Source organism: Phascolarctos cinereus, unplaced genomic scaffold (genome assembly GCF_003287225.1).
Source record: "Phascolarctos cinereus isolate Bilbo 61053 unplaced genomic scaffold, phaCin_HiC Scaffold_2;HRSCAF=192, whole genome shotgun sequence".
In the NCBI taxonomy this organism is placed as follows: Eukaryota; Metazoa; Chordata; class Mammalia; order Diprotodontia; family Phascolarctidae; genus Phascolarctos; species Phascolarctos cinereus.
In genome coordinates, this window is record NW_027555625.1 from 292792897 (window position 1) to 292805164 (window position 12268).

Below are 12268 nucleotides of genomic sequence, written 5' to 3' on the forward strand. Positions count from 1 at the left end.
ATGAGATGGAATGTGATCAATCCATTCAACATTCCACAAATATCTGCTGTCTCATGGAACAGTAAATACATGTTTAGAAATGCCAAATTAGAAACATAAATATGAACAATGACTAACAAAAATAATTATCACTTTGCCTTTGTCTTAGGGGAAAAAAATCCTCATTTTACTTTTAAAAATAACTACAGTCCCTCATCCCTCATCTTCTCCCTATAGGTTTCAGTACGTCTTGAAAGCACAGTCCATGACCCTAGCAATCCACTGTCTGGTTTCTTCTGTGAGAGGAGACATGAGGCTTTCAATCCTTGGATGGGTTTCTATTTTGGAGCAGGAGATCAGACAATGGCATGGAGAATCATTCTGGAGAACGAACAAGAACATTTTGGGACCCGACTTCTGTAGCCAGAGGCTGGGATCTCCAAAGATAGGGGCAAAGTCCTGTGAAAGGGCGAAGCAGACTTAGAAACTTTAACTGCCACCCATATCATCTCATGCCCTTCCAAAACTCATGAGCAGGGAAGGCAGAAAATACAGAAAAGCTCAGTTTCACTTCCTTGACCATTTGTTGAAACAAATACAGATGAATCTACAACATTTTTACGGGGACAGTGCCTCTCCCTAGAGTCAGCATCTCACTTTAAAGGGTAGGCACCCTGATCTACAAACACAATATTTGTAAGACAAGAAAGGACCTAACCTCAATCTTCTCAAACATCAATGCCCACAAATCCAAGATTCACGCAGTATACCCTCTTCCTCTGCAAAGGGCTTCCAATCTGACATGGGCTAAAACCCATGAAACAGAGGGGACAGAGAAGCCAGTTGCCTAAGCATCTACTTCACAGGGCTGTGTGAGAACTGAATGGGATGATGCAGTCTGGCAGTGTGGAAACAGAAGTGAACGTGGACTCAGAGGAACTGAAGTCAAATTCAAACTCTGTTACTTCTGTTTGGCCTTGGGCACTGACTTAACTTCTCTGAGACTCAATTTCTTCACCCGTAAAAATCTATGGTTCTGTGAACATATGTGCAAGACTTTATAAAGCTTAAAACACCATCTAAATGTCAGTTATCATTGGGAGAAGTGGCAGTGTGATGGAAGGTGAGTCTTACCTCAGGTAAGGAATTGGGGCGGGGAGTTGGTAGGGGAGGCCTATTCAGCTTATTTCATTCTGCTGTGAACCGGCTGGCTACTTTCAGCACTTTCTGCTGTGCCCTCAGTTCAGGAAGGGGCCTTCTCAATGTGATCCTTTCTATCTGCCCCCCAGAGACTAGGCTTGGGTGCTGACGTGAGTCTGCTCAGAGGTGACAAGCCATCCAGCCATGAGGAGGAGGATGTAGAGAACAAATGATCTGAAAGGCCCTTCGCTTATCTTCATGTCCAGGATGTAAGGACCCTTGGCAAATAAGATGTGTGAATCGCTGCTAGGAGGATTACATCACTTACCACAAATTACATCTTTATGGGAAAATCAATGTTATTGTCTCCTCAATCTTCACACACTTGTTGCTCTATCTGCTGTAATTACTCCTCAGGCAGGCCAAAGATGAACAGGTCCCGCTTCACCCAGAAAGGGAATCCTCCCAAAACCAACCATGAACCCAGGAAAAAAAGAGAGAGAAATACAGGAAGCCCAAGCCCATAGGATCAGACCAAGCTGCATAATCACTCCCTGAGCTATTGACCAGGCCTTAAATGACTTTTCTTCCTGCTGCAAAAAGGACTCAGAGTCCAGGAGAGCAAAATCAAAGAATCTATTCACAAGAATATCCCTCACAATTATTACTATGCAAAAGGTGCCAAGAAAGTTTTTAGACAGGCTGGGCGAACCCTTATTAGTTGTGTTATACAGCAAATTTGTGCTCAGGTCTGGACTAGACCTGGGGGCCACTGATGTCCCCTTCAAATGATAATTCTGTAAAAATGTCTGGTTCTTCAGGACTACCTTGGTGAGACAACAGTCATGCTAATCTCATCCTCTTTCCCCTTTAAAGGGAGATGAGATAAAAATCAAGCAGGTTGATGAGGTCAGAGAACAGTATTCTTTCTGGAGTTCTAATTTTTTCCCTTCATGTCCTCCTGGGGTATCAAAGAGCCTACAACCAAACATTTCAGATTCTCCATAAACACAGACTCCCAGATTTCACAAAGAATTCACAAGTACTACGTGAGTCCAGAGTCACTCCTCCATCCCCTATCTCAATGTTGGACAGCACAGTCAAGTAAGGATTATTATTATTTGCGTTTTACCACGGGCACACTTCGCTTTGATGCCAGAATTTTCAGTCATCAGCCACTGAGCGTTCTATTTCCCCTCAACCAATACAGCTCCAGATTCACTAAAAGTCCTTAAGGGACATGGTTCCTTCTCGTGGATCACAGAATGAAGCATAGTACATAGACACACAGGGGCACAGGCATCTCTGGTTGGCTTTGACAACCCCCTACCAAACCAAGACATTTCCAATAAGCTTACTAGGGTGATTGGAGCCTAAACGGGAAACCTCTTCAGCCTCCTCCCCAGCTGTCTTGGCTTGAGGAACAAGACTGAAGTCCTGTCTTAAATCACAATGTCTTATAAGAAATCTAAGACTCTGAATTTCAGTAGATTCCACTTGGGAAAAGAAATAAATGAAGTTAAAGGGCAGGGGGGGAGCGGCAAGGAGGTATGAGTGACACACTAATTAGTGCCCACCAACATGCAAATAAGCTTCATTTCTTAAAATGTGATTCTAAAAGGTAAAAAAATGAAATTAAGATTTCCTCAAAACTGTGCTATATTGTACAATAAATGAAAGAAAAATAGCAACCTGGTTTCTTGATCACCAATGCTACTGGGACAAAGAAGGGCCCCATCACTGCCATACTCCAAACACCAATATTCTGAACCATCACCATTCTCTACCTTTTTTGCCTTTTCTTAAAAAAAAAAGTGCTCACTTGTTTAACTACCAACATCAACTGGCTGGCAATTCCACTGAACAAATGGTTTTCCCTTAAGTCTTTGAGTTCAGCCACTTTTATTTGTCCCCAAGTATTTGGCAGGAACCAGTTACATCAATAAAAAATGTCAATTTTGATCTGCCACATCAGATGCAAAAGCTTCGGATGGATTTTCCGTCAGCAAGCAGGGTGACTCCAACAGCTATTATTAATAGCCATTAGAGACACAATGGCAGGGCTGGGAGACAGCTCTCTAGATTGAGACTGGATTAAGTGGATACTGTAGGCAGCAGACCTTCAAGCGTCATAAATAACGTTAACATTTTAAGCTGTGGTTGAACTCTCTGCTGTCAGAACCACTTAGGTTGAGTCACATTCGATGGTTTATAGCAAAATGACAAATCTCTTGTTCAACTGCTAAGTACATAAAGCCCATCATAGTAAATTAACCCAAATTACTCAATATAGGTGTTTGGGCCCTGGTAGATGGCGAGGTTTAATGAGAGGGAGGAGGGGCCAAATGTGAAGACAATTCCGGCCATCATTACTACTAGATGTGAGAGGGCTTGGACACGGAGTTAACTTTGAGCTTTGCTCCTATATCCCTTTTTCTACTATGACCCACCACTCCTATCTGTCATATTCATTTGGTTATCGGTATACATACACTGGATTTCCAAATCAGGGACCAGATATTGGGGTCTGTCTACTAGGTTTGATTATCCTCATCCCACTTGCCCAGCAAACCACAATGAGGCTGATTTGTACATTACACTGAGAGAGAAGAAAAGAGGAGGAAATAATACAAAAGGATTAGTCAGCTATGACCAAGTGACAAATTAGAAGCAAAACCCATCAAAACAACAGGTTACTTACAAAAAGCTTACAAAAAAAAAAGCTATAAATAGCTCCATGCAAATCCCACCTAGCAGGCATATCACGAAAAATGCTAAGTCGAAAGTGTAATGCCACTGAGGATGGTGAGAATAATACAACCAAGAAGCCCAGGCCACTTTCAAAGGATAAAATGGGGAACAAAACAGTACAAGAAACAGGCCAGCACAAAGAACAGTGACGTTCTTGATGCAACCTAACTCCACTGGCAATTCCTCTTGAGTGTGTCTGAAAGCAATGACTGAAGCCACAGTCTAGCCCTCCCAGCTCTCACCTTCCACACTCCACTGTAAGCAAAGAAGATGCAATGCTTACACTCCCACTGTTCTAGCTATAGCTCAGAGGTAACTCCACAGTATCTATAGCAGGGGTGGGGAACCTGTGGCCTTGAGGTCACATGTGACCTTTTAGATTCTTAAGTGGGCCTTTTGATTAAATCCAAATTTTATTTTGGATAAAATTTGGATAAAAGGATAAAAATCCTTTTATTAAAAGGATTTGTTCTGTAAAATTTGGATTCAGTGTAAAATGTGGCTTCAAGGCCGCACGTTCCCCACCCCCACTCTAGACCCTCTTCAACTTCATGAGGACCTATTCTTGGACACCTGCAATGGTCAAGTTACCCTCCAAAATCAACTTTACCAAAGAGAGAAGTTCTATGCAAGTCTTATAAAATCACTAAATAACATGCTGCAATAGCAGAAATACAAACTCAGGTTGTATTGGGGTATGGTTACACTTTGTACAAACTTGTGTCCAGCTTTGATACCTTAATCTGCATTGAATTATCCCACATGGGACATCCAGACTAGCCTTCACTTAACCTCAAGACTACGCTGTCCTGCATCTTCTTCTAACTCACCCCTGGAATTCTAATCCCTTTTCATCCCATTAGAATGTTGTGGACACCAATGAGGCCTGGGCTCAAATTAATCCCCTTTGTCCTTTAGAAACTGGCTCCGTATGCTAATCTGTTCCAGAAACCAAGGTCTATGACATGATGTCCTACACATTCTCCTATGCCAGTAACAACAAATTGTAAGGAGGTCAGAACCACACACAACCTGCCAGTCCTTTATTGGGAGATGAAAGTTTTTCCCTGCCCTTATACCTAAAGGTATTTACATATTTATAGACCTACTTAGATACACACAAGAAATATAATACAAACCACTGTTTGCAGAAATAAAAACAGACCTAAATAATTGGAGAAAAATTAATTATTCATGGATAGGATGAGTCAATATGATAATGACAATTTTACCTAATTTACTTTATTTAAACTACCAAAACATTATTTTACAGAATTAGAAAAAAAAATTCACATGGAGGCTAAAAAAGTCAAGAATCAGGGCAGCTAGGTGGTGCAGTGAATAGAGCACCAACACTGGAGTCAGGAGCACCTGATTTCAAATTTGGCCTCAGACCAAACTCTTGACACTTACTAGCTGTGTGAACCTGGGGGAGTCATTTAACCCCAACTGCCTAAAAAAATTTAAAAAATTTAAAAATAAAAGGTCAAGAATCTCAAAAGAAAGAATGAAAAAAAGGGGGAAGGGAGCCTAGTAGTACCAGCTCTCAAACTGTACTACAAGGCAATAATCATGAAAATTATTTGTTATTAGCTTAAAAAGTTGAGAAATTGATCCATATGAGGTACACAACATAAAGGAGCAAACATCTTAGTAGCCTCATGTTTGATGAACACAAAGGTCTGAGCTACTGAGGGAAGGGATTATTAAAAAAAAAAAGGTGGAGAAGGAGGAGAACTTTGCTATGAAAACTGTACCAACACCTCATATCTTCTACCAAGTTAAGCAGGAAATGGATACATGAAATAGATACAAAAGGTCACATTATAAACAAATTAGAGAAGCACCGAAAAAAATTACCTACCATATTTACGAATGGAAGAAAAGTTCATGACCAAAGGACAGAGAGGATAATGGGAGATAAAATGGATAATTTCTTTTCCACATTAGTCATGTTGTAAAGAAGAATTAGAACCAACCACAAAAAAGAAGGGGGAAAAAAATGAAAAAAAAGAGAGCAAATAGTATGCTTAGATCTGCACTCAGACTCCATAGTTCTTTCTGGGGATGTGGACAGCATTTTCCATCATGAGTCTTTTTCAGCTGTCTTAGATCTTTGCTTTGCTGAAAAGAGGTAAGTCTATCCAGGTTAGTCAAAGCACAATGTTGCTGTTACTGTGTACAGTGTTCTCCTGGTTCTGCTCATTTCACTCAACATTAGTTCATGTAAGTCTTTCCAGGTTTTTCTGAAGTCCGCCTGTTCATCATTTCTTATGGAACAATAGTATTCTATCATATTCACACACCACAACTTGTTCAGCCATTCCCCCATTGGTGGGCATCGCCTCAACTTCCAATTCTTGGCCACCACAAAAAGAGCTGCTATAAATATTTTTGTACAAGTGGGTTCTTTTCCCATTTTTATGGTCCCTTTGCGATACAGACTTAGAAGTGGTATTGCTGGGTCAAAGGGTATGCACAGATTTATAGCCCTTTGGGCATAGTTCCAAATTGCTCTTCAGAATGCTTGGATCAGTTCACAACTCCACCAACAATGCATTAGTGTTCCAATTTTCCCACATCTTCCCCAACATTTATCATTTTCCTGTTTTGTCATATCAATCTGATAGATGTGAAGTGATACCTCAGAGTTGCTTTGATTTGCATTTCTCTAATCAATAGTGATTTAGAGCATTTTTTTCATATGACTATGTATAGCTTTAATGTCTTCATCTGAAAACTGCCTATTCATATCCTTTGACCATAAACTGGATAATTTTGATTACATAAAGATAAAAAAGGGTTTACATAAACAAATCCAATAAAGCTAAGATTAAAAGGGAAAAAACTAACTAGGAAAAATCTTCATAGCAAATTTCTCTGATAAAGGTCTTATTTCCAAGATATGTAAGAAACCAAGTCAAATTTATAAGAATAAGTAAGAGCCATTCCCCAACTGATAAATGGTCTAAAGATATGAATAGTCAGTTTTCAAGGGAAGAACTCAGGCTATCTAGAGTCATATTTAAAAAATCCAAATCACTATAAATAAGAGAAATGCAAATTAAAGTAATTCTGATTCTATTTCACAACCATCAGGCCAGCAAAATGCCAAAAACAAAGGAAAAAAGAAAATGACAAATGTTGAAGGGGCTATGGGAAAACAGACACATGGATTCACTGTCGGTAGTACTGTGAATGAAAAAAACTATTCTAGAAAACAGTTTGGAATGATACAAAAAAAGTTAACTCGACAGAGCATGCTCTTGATCCAGGTATGTCACAACAAGGCATCAAGGCAGACAAGAGATCAAAGAAAGAAAAAAGGTCCTATGTATATAAAAACATTTACAGCAGCTCTTTTAGTGGTGGCAAAACCCTGCAAAATAAGGAGATGCCCATCAATTACGGAATGGCTGAACAAATTGTAGTATATGAACGTAATGGAATACAGTATTAAGCTGTTAAGAAACAAGGCAACAGAAAACTCCAAAGAGACATGGAAAGACTTATTTGAAACTGGTGAAGAATGAAGTGAACAGAACATATTATAACAATATTTTAAAAATAAATAATTTTGAACACTTAAATAAACTTATAAAGAATGAAATGAGCAAAACTAGGGAGAAGGATTTATACAATAACACTGTAAAAACAAACAGCCTGGAAAGCTGATGAATTCAATGACCACTCATGATTCCAGAAGACCGATGAAGAAGCACTCTAAACACCATCTGACAAAGAGGTGGTGTATTTAAGATGAAGAATGAGATCTATTATTTTGGACAGGGAAAATAAAGAGAATTTTGTCTTGCTTATTTATACATATTTCTTACAAGGAATTTATTTTTCTCTTTCAATGGGGTAAGGGGTGGGAGGGAGAGAAAACAGATTTCTGTGAATTGAAAAAATAAAATTTTATTTAAAAAAATTAGCATTTATAAGGGCTACTCAGATGCCTACTAAATGACAGCCACTGACAGCTACCACAGCCCAGATGCCATAAAATTTAGAGCTAGTTTTCTATTTATTGAATGAGGCTCCCCTCCCCCCTCCTTGGCTTTCAATATCTACAAATCAGTCTTTAATCTAAAACTATCCTTAAAAGTCCAGGTAGCACATTGAGGGCTCCCTCATGTCAGCTTGTAATCATATCATCAAAGTCCTTTCAGACTTGCAAGGCTCCAGATCTCCCTTTTGTCAATTCACAACGTCTTTAAATCATAACTTTCCAGGTGTTACCATCCTCTGCTTATGATTAATGCTTTTAATAAACTCCCTAGTGCGGAAGTCAAACTTTACAAGAGAAGAGTTTCCAAAAATGTTTTGAAATAATGGTTTTATATTAGTTTTCCTCAAGCACAGATACGCCCCATTTACAAGAGAAGTTCTAAATGCCACCCAGGAGCTAGCAGATGGATTAACTTGGTGATAAGTGAACCACTCCCCCCAACCCCCATCCCCTTCTCCCTTCTCCCTTTTCTGAAGCTGCCTTGATTTTACCAGGGAGCAGCCTCGCCACCCATTGGAGAGACAACAGCTCTGGTTTCACACCTTTGAATAAAAATAAAAATAAACAAGAAATTCAGTTTAGTGAAAAGAAGGCCCAACCGTCAGAAGACCTGGGTCAGAGTCCTGGCATGTGACTTATCTGCGGGGTGCCTTTGGGTAAGCTCCCTCCCCTCTCTAAGCCTCAGGTTAGTCCTGAGCAAGCGGGTTGGACAAAATAATACCTAAGGTTTCTTCCAACTCTGACAATTTGTGTTTTTGTGAAGAGCAGACTATGCCATACAGATATGACCCATCAGAAAACAAAACATAAAAAACCCTGAATTATCAGAAGAGACTCAATGTGAGGTGGGGGCGAAATGGGAGGAGGATTATTCATATTATGAAAAGATTGGTCACTTTAAGATTCACTTTAAATCATTTAAATAGTGGCCTTCACGAATACATTTCAAATGCGATTTTATTTAATTTTTAAAGTGATTTTAATCCTGACTTTTCGGGTCAAGAGGCAGTGTTGCTTAGTGGGAAAAAATATCCTTAGACTTGGAATTGGACGCCCTGAGTTCAAATCCTGACTCTGCTGCTTAGTACCTCTGTGTCCTTAAAGAACTGACAAGGAGAAATTTGTACTGGATGTCCTCGAAGGCTACTTTTAGCTTTAGATCTATGATGCTCTGATCAGTAAAATGAGGGGATTAAGTCTTTTAAAGTCCCTTTCTGGCACTAACATTCTATAATTTGAATGTACATATCTCAGCATCTAATAGAGTCGGCATACAATTCTTTGTGGTGCTGTCTCGTATTTTGTAAATTGGAGCACAACCCTTTATTTCTTTGGAAAATCTTCTGAATCACTCTTAAATTACCTCAGATCACTGTGCAATATCCACGTGACAATCTTTGAGATTGTTACTAGACAAATTTGGCCCCCTCTGGAAATTATGTTATGGAATCATGGTGCTGGAAAGGACTTTAAGAATTCATCTAGTCCATCTCTGCTTTCACTTGAGACCCATTCTGACAGCTGGGCAGATAACAATCTGTCCTGATCTTTAAAGGCTTCCTGAGATGGAGATCACAGAACTGCCTTTGATAAACCTATCCCAGTATTTAACAGCCCTCTCTGTTAAATCCTTCTTTATACCTAACCTTATGACAACATGTGACTGATTGTGCTGTGAATCTCCTTATGATACCGAATGAACAAACACTTATCTATATGGCGCAGCAGGATGCATCTGATTCTATCAGCACTCATTTATTCACTCAGGAACCATCCACACCATAGGGCTCCAGAATAGGTATAAGCGAAGTTCCAAAGAACACAACAAAGACATTCCCCATGTTTGGGGAATTCACAGTGTCAGGGAGAAAAACCACACACTGAGGCTTGTTTTTAAGAAACCAACTGCTACAACCCAACCTTAGATGTTTTAAAGACGGCCATGGCAATCCAACGAATCAAATCCCCGAGCCCAACAGATGTTAAAGGGATCACGCCACCAACAAAAAGCCTCCTCCTGCCTCGAGTCAGAGAGCCAGGGCTCCTGCATAAACAACACTGGATACAGTAGACAAGTACTACAACCATTCCAACTCTCCGGCAGACGTTCTTTTTACAGAAAAGACACTGGCTCCTCCCCTCAAGGCTGGCAGGAATCTCAGAGGCCTGGCATTTATACAGCACTCAATATTTTTCAAAAAGCTTTCCCAGTCATGGTCTCATTTCATCCTCACAGCATCTCTATTCGCTGGACAGGGTGGGGATTGCCGGCACAGAGTAAAGGACACAAGCCTGCCTAAGTCTGCGCAGAGCCAGGACAAGAACTTAGGTCCTCTGACTCCCAGAATTCCACAGCCCACTGGGTATACCTGGGGTTTTACCAGCAGCTGTCCTGGTCCAGCAGAAATGATGCAGGAATGATGCCTCCACAGCTATTATTATTATTGTTGTTGTTGTTATTAACAAACTCTCAATGAGGTATTTGTAAAGTGCTTAGCACAGTGCCTGGCACACACTAAGCATATAAAAATACTTATTCCTTTCCCTTCCCCCACACCCTCATTCCTGTCCTTCAAGTGAGTTACTTCCTGGGAAGGTTCCCATCCATAGCTAATTTCACCTATTCTATGTTAAGCTCCATCTCTGAGAATAATCTGTCTCCAAATTCTAGGGGTGGGTACTTTCTGGGGACTATCATCTCATGCTTCCACCCTACTCTCCATTCACATGCCGTGGCCCAAAGGTCAGGCTGACTCCAGTATAGGGTCCTGGAGGGTCTGCTTCACTGCAAGGAATGGTCAGAGTGGCTTAAGCTTCACACACTTCTAGTGCACCAAAGTAGACATGGAGCATACTTTCTTGTTGGCCACGGGCTACAGACATGCACTAAGTGTAATGGGACAATGAATACACAAACATTACAGGCTGCAAGACATAAAACATAGCCCCGGCTCACTAATGAAACTGCAGCCCAGCAGCTACAAGGCCCAGCGGATAAATATATCTTCCAAATTCATGGTCCTCACAAAGGCACAGAGCACAAAGGGCAAAGCCTCTTTGTTACCAGCCACATAAAATTGTTAAGCCGGAAATATCATTATTGTAAAGCAGGGAAGGAACAGAGCAAGAAAACGTGCCGCCAGAGAAAGACCTGGGCCACCCCTTTAAAGCAGGACACATTTTCTCTTCGATAAATTACTCAAGCTAAACATTTATTCCAAGTCAACGATGCCAGACACCCTTCTTCCAAGCTGGGTCTGACTAGAAGATTTTATGCATCACATGCCAGGTCACAAGGCAGGGGAATGGGGTGGGAAAATGCCCTGGACTTGGAGTTGGAGGTCTTGAGGTCAGGCTCTGGCTTGGTTGCCAGAAGGAAGAAAGGAAGGGGAGCAGTGGGGTCAGGCCCCAAACCAAGGGAAGCTCAAAAACTAAGTTTCAGAAGAAGCATTGTCAACTCAATAGCTTGGGGGTTTATCGATAGGGCAGCAGCCAGCTCCTTTTCTCCACAATCCTACCCCTCAAACCATTCACCTTTCCACCTAGGCAGCACCACCCAGCTTTCCAAAAGAGGTCCAGAATGAATGAACGCTTCACTCCTTATCCAGATCCTGACCAGGATTCATAATTTGTGTAGGCAATGGGATCAAGATTTTCAAATAAATATTTAACTCTATATTTCTGAACCCCTGGGAGAGTAAAGGACATACTAGAATCTGGGCAGAATAAGGGAAGGACAAAATCTCAATCTGTCCTCCATGAAGAAACTTTCAGATTCCAGGCAATAGGAAATAATTTTTAAAAATTTCTCCTAAGAATCTCGGCTTGCCTATTGCTCTCAATTTCTGGGATAAAAATAAAATTAAACGGGAAGAAAAAGATGAGAATTTTTTTCTTTCTCCACAAGAACACATATTTGCTAAACATAGAACTTTCAGAATTCTATTTTGCCCAATTATATTTCTGAATGCAGCCAGTTTTTAGTAAGATGAACGACTAGGAGACCCAGCTTTGAACAGATAGGAGACTACCAAATCCCAGAACAATAGCACTGCCCCATTAGCCATAAAAAATGGCCCGTTACATTCTCAGTCCCACTCCACCATGATTTAAAAAGGAGCAGCGCACCAGAGGTGGTCATTAGTCTTCCTCTTACATGTCACCTACAGCCACTCTGGCTTGTGGCCCATTCCCTAACTACCTGGGGATACTAGCAACTCCACGGTGAATTTTAAGCCTGGCTGCTTGTCACAGCCACATTCTTAGCCTGAAGTTTAGTGCCCCCCCCCCACTTTTTTCCCTCCAGGCTAAGAATGGAGCCATGATGGGAGTATAAGTAGCTTATTTTTTATTCTAAACTTAGTAACCACCGATACAAAAACAAAC

The 12268-nt window shown here is 40.7% G+C and overlaps 1 protein-coding gene and 1 long non-coding RNA gene across 3 annotated transcripts in view; one reads left to right on the forward strand and one right to left on the reverse strand.

Moving 5' to 3' along the window:
- Nucleotides 1-12268, reverse strand: part of PEPD (peptidase D) — a 257325-nt gene that overhangs the window by 119581 nt on the left and 125476 nt on the right. The gene's annotated exons all lie outside the window — the stretch shown is intronic.
- Nucleotides 469-2810, forward strand: LOC144455912 (uncharacterized). 2 transcript variants are annotated; one of them, XR_013484759.1, is made up of 2 exons: nucleotides 469-1118; nucleotides 1269-2810. It is a non-coding gene; the product is annotated as an uncharacterized LOC144455912 (long non-coding RNA). The 2 variants fall into 2 exon arrangements; XR_013484758.1 differs by having other exon boundaries at nucleotides 469-1102.